The sequence below is a fragment of the Nelumbo lutea genome, chromosome 5 (assembly GCF_056320005.1).
Source record: "Nelumbo lutea isolate HS-2025 chromosome 5, American lotus-T2T, whole genome shotgun sequence".
NCBI classification, from domain to species: domain Eukaryota; kingdom Viridiplantae; phylum Streptophyta; class Magnoliopsida; order Proteales; family Nelumbonaceae; genus Nelumbo; species Nelumbo lutea.
Window position 1 is genome coordinate 35,863,532 of NC_142688.1, and position 14,045 is coordinate 35,877,576.

The 14,045-nt window shown below is 38.9% G+C and overlaps 1 protein-coding gene across 1 annotated transcript in view; it reads left to right on the forward strand.

Moving 5' to 3' along the window:
* The first annotated feature begins 1,070 nt into the window (after positions 1-1,070).
* LOC148851689 (zinc finger CCCH domain-containing protein 55-like) overlaps positions 1,071-14,045 on the forward strand; it is a 35,678-nt gene continuing 22,703 nt past the window's right edge. The window contains exon 1 of the mRNA XM_088946194.1: positions 1,071-1,453. The gene's annotated coding sequence lies outside the window, so the exon portion shown is untranslated. The remainder of the gene's footprint in view (positions 1,454-14,045) is intronic.

Here is a 14,045-nt window from a genome sequence, read left to right on the forward strand (position 1 = left end):
TAAGCGATGATTTGGAGTCCCAGATCGTAGTTCGTCTTTGCCCCGACTTAGCAACCTGCCTTTATCACTGACCTGGCTACCTCGATCACAACTTAGGTTAGCTTGCAACACCTTGTCCAGGGCCAACCTGTAGCACCTCATCACCGGCCGAAGTGACATTGACACAAGGCGCAACCTCTCTCAAGGGTTTGCCAACCTAACTAAGGACCAGTCGGTGACCTGCGAGATGTGCTCGCTGACAAATTCGGCATGCATACCCCGACACTCCTAGGTTTCTCTGAAGTTGGCCCACGTACCGAATGTTCCGGAGGATGGTCAACGTGCATAGCGGTTACTTTCGAGCATTTCGAACCGGTAAGGCACGACCTCTCGAAAATCTTAGATGCGGTGCGTGAAGATTACGCCAAACAATGCCTATATAAAGGCACCAATCCCAATGACACAGGGTACACACGATTATTTGCTCACTATCTTACTAGCATACAAACTTTTAGATTACACAACCTAATGCTAACTTAAGCATTGGAGCGACCTTGCCGGGTTAGCCACCCCAAATTCTCTAATCCTCTCTTGGTCTAACTCGCTACACAACTAAAGTCTAAATCATCTTCCAACTAGGAACTTTCATATCGCACATCATCTTCTTCCTTTCCCTACCTTTTCCTTCAAACCAAACATTGGCTTAATAAATCATAATTGAATGCAAATTTGATCCTATGATCCGAATATTTATCTACACACATACATCGATACAAATGGATAATATACATTAATTACATAAACTTTATAATTAATAAATTCAATATTTTATATTTATGTAATTTTATTCTATATGTATAAATTAAAAATGATTTAGCATTTTATTTTTATTCATTTAAAAATAATGAAGAGGGCTTGGATTAAATTCAAATCCGACCTCTTTTGGATCGAATTTGCTATTTGTTTCTATAAATCCGATGTAGTTTAATTCAATCGGATACGGATGTAATTGAATTCGATCTTTGTCCGACCCGCGATTACAGACCTACCTGCGCCTAAATCCGGACCCATTGATTGGGGTTGGAGAGGAGGGACGGGAGCGAAAAGAATCATAATTCCAGTGATGATTGTTGTTCGTTGAGAATGAAAACGGAAAACCTAGAGGAAGGATAAAGACCGTTGATTGTGGGATTCATAATGAACGTGCTGTGAGAGCAAAAATATTGTAGGGGATAAGGCACCAGATACTTTCTCCTCTTAAATATCTATGTCTTCGAAATCGCGACGCTGCCTCGCCAGGGTTTGAAATTCTCTCTGTCTTCTTTACACAAAGCCGAAGACTTCCTTTCTTCCAGTTCTCTCCTCCTGCTTCAATGAGCGACCTTGCAAGTTGTCTAAATCTCTTCAATCTCCATTTCAGTTCACCTTTAGGCTTTTTCACCTGATTTCTTGGATGGATTTTCTTTGGTCGTAGGTGAGTTTTCGCCTATCTTACTCTGCTCTGCCATCTTCTTTGCCTTGCTTTTATTTCTTTTGCGTTATTTTCTTTTTTAAGCAGTATGGCTTGGCAGATCTCTAATTTGTTTTACGGTGTTTTGTTGTACTGGGCTCCTTTGGCTTTTGTATACTACGAGCTTAATTGTAATGATGTTGATCTTCGTAATTTTGGCAATTAGGGTTTTCTACGGGTGTGGCGTGTTTGTTGTTCTATTTGATTCGATTGTTTACTAAATACACCTTATTTTGTGGGTGTTACTGATATACCGCCTGAGAGAACGTCTAATTTCACTAGACGCTGTTTCCTTGTTATAATGCAGAAACCATAGCGGATTGGTGTGTTGGAAGTAGAATGAAAGAAATTGATGCTCGTGTTTACTAGAAAATTTTGACTTTTTTTTTTTCCTTTTGGGAGGAATGCTTTGACATGTTTCCATGACTTTGTTTTTTCATGTGCAATAGCTTCCTTAGTTTTGTGCGTACTTAGTTTTTGCTTTGAAACTGTCTAGACAGGTATGTGATAAACGCTTTAAATAACAATGCGGGCTCATTGTTGATGTGCACCTAAGCTCTTATTTGTCCCTAAACATAGCAGGATGGAGGGTCAAGATATGTGAAGATAATCCATAATAGTTGGAAAAGGATAGTTCTGTTGAATTGATACGAGTTAAGCTTATAGATGGAATTATAGGTCATGTTGTGAAATTAGTAATTACTTCGGTGGGTTAAAATTTTGTTTTTAATATGTTAGCTCTGTCTCAATATAACTATTGCTAATATGTGAAATTAGGATTGATGCTCATCATTTCTTTCTCTCTCTCTCTCTCTTGTCTATCCTTCTTCTTCTTTCCAGCTTCCAGTCTAGAAAATGTTTTCTATACATTATCAAGTTGTCCTGAGTGTCTTTCTGTCCTCATTATTTGTGAGGAGAAAAGTTCTGATCTTTAGAAAAATAAGCATATATATATATATATATATATATATATTGATTCATGATTCTTTATTCTTCACTTTTGATGTGTTTGTTTCTTTGTATACAATTTAACTCTACCTCTGAAGACATTTCTAACCAAATTGCTGTTAGATATGGAGGAGTTGTTCTTTCTATTATGAATTAGTTCGATGGTTCAGGGAAAACTAATGGAGTATAATTGTTTCTTGACTTTTTCAAGACTAGGGACTGTACATACATGGAAGTGGGGCCTTTCATTTCTCATCTCCAGCATGTTGATGGCACATTGGGTTTTTTTGGATGATCTCATAACTCATTTGCCCAAGTTAGGAAAAATAAAGCTGTTTTTGGGCTATTTCAAACCAATTAAATCTTCATAAGAGTATTCATTATGGGGTGAGGAATTCAGTGCCACTCATGTCAGTTCTTGTTCTGCAATATTGGGTTGTTCGGTTGGGTCTTTTCTATGTTCCTATTTGTGCTTTCCATTGGGCAGTACCGAATTTCTAAAAAATCATTGGGCTATTATTTACAAAGAGTTCAAAGGCATACCCCTAATTGGCATCTCTAGGGGGTGGCAGATCGTGGTTAGTTGTCAACCTAGAAGGCAACAATGGTTGGAATGTTGGGAAACATATCAGGAACCATGATCATGAGAGTTTAGCAAAAGTTCTAGTCCTGGCTGCAACCTGATGCACCCTCCTCCTTTGTTTGGGCTTGGGACTGGTACTGTAAGACAAACTCACACTGGCAGAGTTGGGCTTCTCTAGTATCTGGTAAACTAAAATACAACTTTGAAGGGTGCTGCCTTGGTAATCTGGGAATGTCAAGGATTGGAAGTGTAGTAAGAGATCTTAGCTTCTCAGGTCTAATTGATTATGGCATTTCACTAACAGCTGATTTGCAAGCCTTAGTTCAGGGACTCAAATCGATGAGCATGAAAAGGATGAAGGATGTGGAAGTGGAGGGTGACTGCCAAACCATTACATTGTGGATTACAATCAATGAGGAGATTCAGACCATTGGTGAGACAGCTCAAATGCTTGGAACCAACTTGAACAGTTCATTCAAAAGGTTTCCTAGAGCTATAAGTGCTAACGTTTTCAGATTCTCTAGCTAGAGCAGGGATGACTAAAGATCTGTTGGATTGGGGATGCCCAGGGCTGGGTTGTACCTTGGACTAGTTTTTATTTTTTTATTTTTATTTTTTTTGTATTTTAGAGCTCCTTGTCTGCGGAGCTTGCTATTGTACTCCTTGGCCCTCTGTCCATTTTGGGCATTGTGGATTTTTTTTTTAATGAAATCTGTTGTTACTTATCTAAAAAAGGCCTTTTCTTTTCTTTTGGTGGTTTGACCATGCTCATTAAAATTTTCCAGAATACATTCCAATTTATTTTTCCTCTCTCCGTAAGATGCCAACATTTATAGTGAGAAGTATGGAAAAAGGCAGGTTTTTTCTTTGTGTAGTAGAGGGGATAAGAAGATATTCTAACTTGTTGAATGGAAACGGATTTGCAAGCTTGCATTTTAGTGGTTTTGATCCTAGGAAGCTGAGCCTCATGAATAAAGTTCTTCTTGGCAAGTGGTTGTGGAAAATTTTTCTAGAAAGGGAGGTGGCTTTGTAGGAAAAGGGTTATCATAGCTAAATATGTAATGGTCTTTAAGGGTAGTTAATTATTCATAGACATGATGTTTTAGAAAGGAATTATGAAAGGCTTTAAAGAATAGAAAAATCAACATGTGGATGATGTTGTTGAGTCAACAAAGATTCAGGTAGCATGTGGGCTTTAACCAAAGAAGTCTTGAAAGGAACCCCTATGAATTCACCAAAGAGAGAATGGACTATTGTTGTTGGTTTTGCAGGTAGCAGGGTACAAATATTCTAATCATGGTCACCACTGTTGAAAGAAGATTTAAGTTAAACTTTGACGGTTGTGGTCTTGGAAATCCTGGACAATTGGGGACAGGTTGAGGTATTAGAGATGATCATGGGAGTTTTATCCTCAGCTTCTCACTTCTCAGGCCCAATTGGTGCGGATAATTCTCTAAGAGCCGAGATCACAGCCTTTCTATCCCACACTGGCATCATCAATCAACTTATGTAATCTGGACGTGTAAAGCAACTGTCTGGTGGTAATATCATGGTTCTCTTCAAATGCTTTAGGCCATTGGGCATTAGGGCATCTGATCAGTGAGGCTAAGCAATTAATGCCAATATGGATTGCTTGTTTAGGCAGATCCCTAGAACTACTGATAGCCTTGCACAGATACTTTGGCTAGGGCTGGGACAGTAATAGAAGGCTTAGAGTGTGGCTATCCAGACCCAGGGTTATGGATTGAACTACTGCCTAATTTTATTTGTAATGTAAGAATGTGAGGAAAACTGTTGGCTGAATGTATATTGCTATTCTGGTCCTCATCTCCATACTAGGGAATAGGGTTATCACTTTCTTTCATTAATAAAACCAACTATTCACATAAAAAGGTTTTGAAGACCATACCCCACTAATGGAATTCAAATTGGGTGTGGGCCCAAAATCAGATTTTGAGAATACAATTGAAGTGTTGTTGGCAAGTTAAGTGATATTTGAAACTTGAAACATTTCAAATGCTTTAAGGTTATTGGAGGGCTAAGTTTCAGCTTATTGAGGAGTGGTATTATAGGCGTTCATCTGAAAGTGAAGTAGTTGGAGACCTGTGTGGACATTGTGGGTTGTTTTGTGGAGGCTTCCAATTCTTAGGGATGCCTCCTGCTGGAACCCAAAATTCATAACATGTTGGACCTGGTGATTGAAAAGTATGAGAAAATATTAGCAAAATGGACGAGAAATTATATTCTGAAAGAAAGCATGTTCAAAATAATTAAAACTATCCCAGCCAGTATGTTAAAATATCTGTCAATATTTTGAATTCCGGCAGAGTTGAGAGATTGTATTGAGCAAAATAAAAAAAAAAAAAACTTTTTATGGAAGGGAGTTGGGGGGGGGGAGAGAGAAGAGACTTGTTGAGATGGAAATACATATGCAAGCCAAGGAATGAAGGCACCCTTGATATGTGTTTCCAAAGAAATATATGGCTCATGGGTAAGTGGCTTTGGAGAATTCCTTGCAAGCAATTGGATCTTTTGAGCAGCTGTTGTCTATAGGAAATATGGTGTTAACTCAAATGGGTGGGGCAATAACCTTAACTTGCACCAATTCTCACCAGTTAATCCTTGGAAAGGTATTTTGAAAATGTGCCCTCATTTATTTCATTTATCCATGTTTGGGTGGAAATGGTCCAATGGTTATGTTTTGAATTAATGTTTGGTGAAGAAACTGACCCTTAACCTCAGCTTTTCGTCATATTTTCCAGCTTTCCTACAAAGCCATTGCTTTTGGATTGTTTATTCCTGAAATCCAGTGTCCATTTCTGGAACCTGTTCTTTAGAGGTCCTCTATGAACTGAAAAAGTGTAGGCTACTTCTCTCATTGATCCCCTTAAGGAAGTGTACATATCCTATCTATGCTTGACAATGGAATATGTTCACATCCAGCTGATTTATTCATAATTAAATAGTTCTTTTTTTTTTCAAAAAAATTGTTTTATACCGACCATGGTGCTCAACAATTACTATCTGAGCAGGTTTTTCCTTTGTACCCCCGAAGTTTCTTTGTTTGAGAAGCAACAATGATACATATTAACACTTTTGACTGTCTTCAGAAGAATAGGAAGAAGAATTGGCACTTGAGTTCCTTTTATCTCCTCAGGCATGCATAATGTCCTTGAAGGATGTAGAAACTCCCTAACTCTTGCTGCATTGCATCGAGACAAGAAAGTTATTGCATTTATTTCTAGACCTGATAGGGTTGAAGTGGGTTGCTCCTGGCAGCAGAATGGCGCTGCTTAATTAGTGGAAATCGGTGCGTCTAGGTTCTCAGTGAAAGCTGTACTGGAAGACTATAGTGCATGCAGAACTATGTTGGGAGTATGTAAAGAGATGGATATTTAGATATTTTGAAGGCAAACATGCCCCCATTGAGCTCTATTTTCTCCACTTTTAGGTCTTGGCCACCAAAGAATTCAAATGCATTTCTTTGGATCATTTACAGAGTACCTTGGTGGAGATTCTCCAATTGTCAGTTCTATAATTCCTACTCTCCCTTGGACAGAGTGCTAGATTACTCCACTTTGATGGAAGTTCCTTTGGAAATCCTGGTTAGGAAGGAACAAGGGAGGTAATTGCACACCAAAATGGATCTTATTTCTAGTTCTTTAGTGGCTCCACTACAGATGCTGATGCAGTAAAAGCCAAGCCTATGTTATTGGAGCAAGGATTACAAATTGCAAAGAGATAATCCTTCCTCACTTTATGTGGTTGACCATTCATCTAGTGCAATAAGATGGGTAAAGAAAAGCATGTTCAGGTTTGTATAGATTGGGATGTTTCCTTAATATGGTCAGAGACAATACGATCTCTTATTTGACTCTCTTAAGGTGGGCCCAAGAGAACAAAATAGCACGCTAGATGGTTTCACTATGAGGGGTGTGGGAAGGGTATTTTTGAATAACTGTAGTTTCTTTTCCTTCGTGCCTAATTTTTGTTTGAAGACAGGGTTGCATCAATTCATATTTTTATTCTGTGGGCATCCTCATATAAATCATTCTGTCTCTATATCAATGTTTATGTGTTGTTTCCTTATTCAAAGAAATACTTCAGTTATCACTCTCCAGGACTATATAGGTTGTCAATTCTAGTCTTTTAGTCATATTTATTAATAAATTCTACTTTTTGCATGGTTCTTTGATGGTATAGAGCCTTTATTCCATAGGTATCTCATAAATAGGGTGGTTAGTGAATGTGTTTCCTCCAGAAACCTGAAATTTCCCTGATCTTGCTGGGCCAAATGGATCAGGCAGGTTGGGAACAGGAGCCAGTGGAAAATTTAGTGTGGGTTCTTAAGTTATCCATATAAAAAGTTTACCATTACTGATTAAAAAAGTTTACCATTACTGATTAAAAAAAGTTTACCACAAGATCTTTCTCTTTGCTGCTTGTTAGAAGGATGATAGAGTTGTTTGAGGTTGGTTGTATTTGGGGTTCTATCTTTTGCTCATCTGTGCAGATGCTGGCAGTTTTCTTCATTGACTGTTGTCTTTGAACGTTGTTAAGAGGAGGTAAACTGTAGAATATTGACTTTTTTATATTTTTATACATCCTTATAATTACTAATTTTTGATTACTTATAAGATGAATTCCAATTGCAAAACTAGGGTTGTGGTTAGAGCAGATCTTATTTTGATAAAAGGGGGTACAACCCTTGTGAAAATGGCCTTTACCCAATGTCTGTCCCGGCTATCTGCTGTATCTTGGGAGGTGTAGATAGTTTACAGTCCTAACCTTTAGTCCATTCACTAGGGGTAGACTGTGTACACCCTAGCGAATGGACAAAAAATGATATTTTGAAAAAATAGGCACCCTTACGTGCCTATATACATTAATAGGGATTTCTTTTGTCTTTTCACAAAGGGCATGCCCTATTCATCAAAATTGGAATGTTCCCTTATCATCCCTGAACAATTAAATGGAACCAGAGTTATATCTTCTAATCTGGGACTGTCTGGAGTTGGGGGAGTTTTGGAGAGTTAGTGTGTGTGTTTGTGTCTGTCTCTAGGGTCTCCATTTGATGTATTCTTTATGATATTCCAAAGTGGAGATTTAGGGAGACACAGGTTGAGGAAGGCTGGTTTTGGAGATGGTAGGGAGGGTACTAGGTGTTACTGACATTGTATTTAGGAGGCTAGATCAGTAAAGTCAGTTAGAACATCTTGTTCTGTTGAATATGCATTCAGCTTATGACCTGGCAGACCTCTTTGCGAAGACTGGTGTAGGTATTGGTGCTTTGTGTATATAGGCTTGCTCTTTTGTAGGTAGGGGCCTGCTAAGGAAAGTCTTGAGGTTTTAGATTCTTTCTCCTTTGTTTCATCTGACAGTACATTGTCAATTTTCTTCTGATATTTTTATGGTTTATATTTAATTTTTTACCAATAAAAGAGTTGAGTGTTGATCAATTTATTAGTTTTCAAGTTGGTCATATTACTCTTTATCGTTTAATATTTTTGAAAATTTATTTGACCATATTTAGAAATTTGGATACTGGTTGGTTGATGATATTAAACATGGAGCAACTGTGGTGGTTTTAAAGCCTTTGCCTTAAGTATCCTAACAAGCTCTGGCAAAAACTGAATGCAAGCTATGAGTTAGCATGGCTATTGAAATAATATTTATTTTTTCCTTGACCATACTGCTTGAGTGGATGGAACTGAGGTAGATTTCAGAATGCTATTAGATGGGGGAGTAAACGGAATTTAAGGGTCCTCAGAAACTTGCTCAATGTCTAACCGAAGGAAAACTTCTTACCATTCTCCATGGATGACATTTCAAGGAATTGGGCTGTGACATCTGGATCATCTTCAAGAAAGAGGAGGGAGGCTTGTGTATGGTTAAGACCGAGCATGGTATTTTAAAATTGAACTTTGATGGCAGCAGTGTTGGAAATCTTGGGCCTTCTGGCATGGGGGCGTGTACAGAAATGTAGAGGGTAATATGGTTGCAGTGTATTTGGGTCCAATTGGTAATGGGGACTTGATAAAGGCTGAAATTATGGTGGTTTTGTTTGGATGCAGAAGACTGGAAATGGGTTTTTCCAATCTAATTGTAGAGGGTGATTCAAAAGTGGTAATAAGCTGATTGATGAATGAGGAAAAAGCTCATATGGGCATACAAGAACCTGCTAAAAAAGTTTTAAGTGCTTGGCTAGGAACATACAAACTATGATCCAAATGGGTTGGTAGGATGGCAAATGGTAAGCAAGGGGTAAATAGAAACCAGGTTTTCTGGGCTGTATTGCAAAATGTTTATTGGGGGATAGCTGACACTATGCTCCATTGGGTTATCTTCAGATTTGTTTTTTTTTTGTAAATTACAATTAGTGAAATGTTACTGTTACTGATAAAAAAAGGAAAAAAACTGAAGGAAAACTCTTTCGTCCATTCCAATTCAGAGTTTAAGGGAACTTAATCTTATCAGGGATGAGTTGGCTAGATTGGGCCTTTAGTATAGAAAGCTCTATGCCTACTTAGTTAATTATTAATAATAGGAATGGAGCTGCATATTGTTTCCCAACGTCATTTTACACTCTCCCTTTTGCACCTTTTGCTACTTTCCATTAGTACAATTTATTTTCATAAGAAATGTAGGAAAAGATAGAGAAATTGCAGGATAATCATTATAATTTAGTATTTTATGTAGTTCTGAAGCATCATTGTAATTTCTGTACTTTCATTTATGTGAAAGTGGATTATAATATTCAATTTGTTATTTATAATTATTAAAGATCAGCTGTTTTCTTATGGATTTTTTTTGGCATGTATGGTTGTGGCATATGTTATACTCAGACATATAACAATTAACAAATGAATGGTGTGCTGTGTGCAAGTTATTTTCTAATGCTATGCTCATATTTTATTATAATTTATCATTTTAATGCCATTTTTTAAGACAGTTATTGCGCTTTTATGCATGTGCCTAGAGCCGAGTCTAGTTTGGACATTTTGATTAGAGACCTTTTTGTGCTTTAATCCATGCATGAGTATAATTACTCAAATTCCTGATGCCAAGTATATTTTATTGCAGTATTTTCCATGAATACATGCTTGAAGGGTTTAACAAGTCCCTCCAAAGTGATTGGTCATATTTCATGGATTAAGGGCGAAAGCATGAAATAGGGACGTAAAGAGGTCTCTTTGATTTGATTTGATGCTTGGTGTAAAATAGTGTTCTACCAACCAAAGATGTTGATCAAAGAAATTTGGGTGTTGTATCCCCCACATGGGGCTTTTAACGGTCAAGCCCATTGATCGGCCAAGATGCGTTTAGGTGCACCCCCCTCCCCATGTTGGGGTCACAGAGGTAGCTTCTCCTGGAATCGTTGAATGCCCCCCGCCCCAAGGTGGTGAACTCCTAACACCAACAACAAGCTTGTCAATGGTAAAGCTAGTTCAAGATGGCAGTGTTAACTTTCACTTCCAAGTAGATTGACTCAAGAATGAGCGATTGGGGTTGGCCTTGGTGATGAGCTCACCATTGCAATAGCAGCTCGCATCCTCATCCCTAGCACAATAGAGTTTATCCCCCCCAAAACAAGTCTTTGTGGCACTGGTGGGATGCCACTTCACGGCAGCAGACAACAGTGGAGTAATCCTTGGATGTTTGCCATTGGTAGTTGTGGAGGGAAGCCCTAAAGTGGATATGGTCTTTTAGGTATCTTGTTGGAGGAGGAGGTGCAGCTGCAAAATCAAGCTCCTCTCCTTGGGCAGATGAAAGGATCCCAACCAGACATCTCTATTTGGGTTTTAGAGAGCATCAAAGACAAGCAGTTGTTCGGGGCTTTCCTTTGATGAGCACGAACTAGAGGTCATGGCCCTTTTTGATGCTATAGAGCAATGTAGTAGCAACTTGTGAGATAGAGCTTTGAATGCTGTTAAGAAGAAAGGTCCACATAAGGCAAGGGAAACAAATCACCTCAAATGGACACTTAATGAAGGCAACACTCCTATGAGCAAAGGAGGGCCGAGGGGTGACAAAGTTATCTTTGATTGTGAACCATAAATTTTAAGATTGTATCATGGAATGTGTTGGGCTTGGGAGCCCTAGAAAAGAGAGCTACATCAAAGGGATCATTAATTATATGGAAGCCTAGCATCATTCTATTACAGGAGACAAAAAAAGAGGAGTGGAATGATCTATGGATGAAGTTTGATCTCTTTGAGGGTGTATATTGATCCAATTGCCTTAAGTAGGGGCATCAAGAGATATTTTATTCTTAGGACAGTGACTTGTTTTTGATGTGTCACCTTTGGCAGATTGTCTATTTCTATGTTGCTAGAGAATGGTGGGATGATGTGCCGTGGGTTTTGACAAGCATATATGGCCCAATCGATGATAGTGTTAGAGATGAATTTTGGCTTGAATTGGATGGTTTTCCTCCTCGATGGAATGCTCCACGGTGTCTAGATGGTGACTTTAATGCTGCTAGATTCATCGATGAATGAAAGGGGTGCACTGGATTATTGGTTTAGATGATTCGATTTGGTTAATTTGTGGATTGATGGAAATTATTGGATCTTCCTTTCCAGGGTGCGTGTTTCATATGGAGCAGTTTAAGATTGGATCCTTTGCTCTCTAGAACTGATAGATTTCTCATTGATTGAAGTTGGGAAGATTTCTTTTGGGAAGCTATTCAACAAGCTCTTCCTCGCCTTGCCTTGGACCACAAGCCAATCGTTTTACAAGTTGGTTCATTCTACAGGCAGCCCAACCCATTCTGTTTTGAATTCATGTTCTTTTGAAATCCCTTATTTCCTAGAGAAAGTGAGGCATAGTGTATTGAAGTTTCTTTTACAAGATCTCCTTGCTTTGTCTTTTGGAGTAAGATGAGATTCCTTGAGAAAAAAATTTGGTCTTGGAGTATCGAGGAGTTGGGCCCCAATTCAGGTGATGAGGAGGAATAGAAATGGTGGAGAAAATCAAAACCTTGGATCACAAGGAAGAGTTAACAGCCCTAATAGATGCCAAGAAAGTGAAGAGAACCTTATTGAGTAAAGAGTTTAGTTGATTGGCAAGAATGGAGGAGATTGTATGGTGATAGGGATACAAGGCTCTTTGGTGCAATGTTGAAGACAAGAATACACCCTTTCTTCATAAGACTGCAAATGCTAGTTCCTGGCGCAATACAATTTCTTAGATAAGCATCAATGGCCAGACCTTTGAGGATGATATGGAGGTAGCCAAAGCAATTGCTAATAATTATAAAAATGTTCCATGACTGCTTCATACTAGACCTAGTAGGTGTTTCCTTTGAGCATATTCCTTTGTTGGAGATAGACAGCTTGGAAGCCCCTTATGAAGAATTAAAAGTGGTTCAAGCCCTTGATGAACTGAATGGGGACAAAACCCTTGGGCCCAATGGTTTCCCTTTGGCATTTTACAGAGAGTGTTGGGACATTCTAAGTGATGATTTCATGAAGTTCAGATTTGCTGACTGCAGCACATGGCTGGCCACATTCTTCCAGGCGCACATTGGGAAATCTTTCGTACTTTATATCGCCGATATTCCCGATGTACAGATGGGTAAATGTTGCCAGCAGTGTCTCGTGGTGAGAAGATCCAGACTCAATTTCATGGTAGTTATGTGAGATTTTCATGTAAGAGCCACCTTAGCCCCTAAAGCAAAACCAGACATTCATTTCCTTTATTCTGAAAGTTTAAGATGCATTGATATCAAGTATTACAGGCTGATCAATTTGATAGGCAATATCTATAAATTGATTTGCTAGGAAGTTGGCTGTGGAGGTTTGATGCTGAACCTGACAACCTTTGGAGGAAAGTAATAGCAGAAAAATATGGGATGGATGACACTGGATGGGGAGAAGTGGTCCATCCCTGCTGACCTATGGGTGTAGTTTATGGAAAGGAATCTGCAGAGCTTCAAACCTGTTCAGAAGGGGAATCAGTTTTACAGTAGGGGATGGGAGAAGGATCAGGTTCTGGTTGGATCCCTGGACTGGGGAGAATTCTCTTAAGGAGTTGTTTCCCATCCTGTTTAATTTGGAAGAAGATAAAGAGGCAATGGTCGCTGATACTTTTGTGATGAGGGACAATGCTATCTGCTCGGTTCCATCCTTTAGAAGGGATTTTAATGGCTGGGAGATTCAACCGGTAGGAAATCTCCTAGCATTGCTTCAATCTCAAGTGTTGAATTTGCAATCTGAGGATTCTTTAGTGTGGAAATGGAACAGAAATGGTGAGTTTTCATTAAAATCCTTTTACAGCTCCATAGTAGGAGGATTTGAAGCCCTCTTCCCTAGCTGGGCCATTTGGGGGACATTGGCACCCTCAAAAGTCAATTTTTTTAGTATGGGTGGCAGCTTTAGAGAAGTGCCTTTCCAAAGAGATGCCAGTGAAGAAAGGTTACAACTGTAGTGACCTGAGTTGCAACTTTTGTGGTGCGAATACAGAACCAGTCAACCATCTGTTTTTACATTGCAAATTTGTCTCAGAGATCTGGAACTACTTCTTAAGCAGTTCGGAGTTAAGTTGGTGTATGCCTGCCTCAGTTAAAGCTTGCCTGGAGGCTTGGCGTATTCAAGGGATGACTAAGAAAGGAAAGATTTGTTGGTCCTCCATTTGTTTGGCAATTATGTGGGTGGTATGGACAGAAAGGAATAGCAGGGTTTTTGATCTCAGATCCTCCACTGAAGCTGAGATCATCAATGTGGCTTAGGTTTTACTAGAAATTGGTTGTCCATACATACCGACTTTAAAGAGGACACTTCTGATTCTACTTTTTTGAGGATGAACCTATTTTGAGGTCCTTCTGGCTTGTTTTGTACAGCTTCTCATTGTACAAAGGACCTTTTACATTAATACAATTATACTTTACCTTGGTCTACCATTGGGTGCCAACTACAGATCCACCATGTCAATATGGGATCCCATAATTGAGAGAATGAGAAAGAAACCAGCTGGCTAGAATAGAGGCTACCTATTGAACTTTGAAAGGAGGTAAGGTGGACT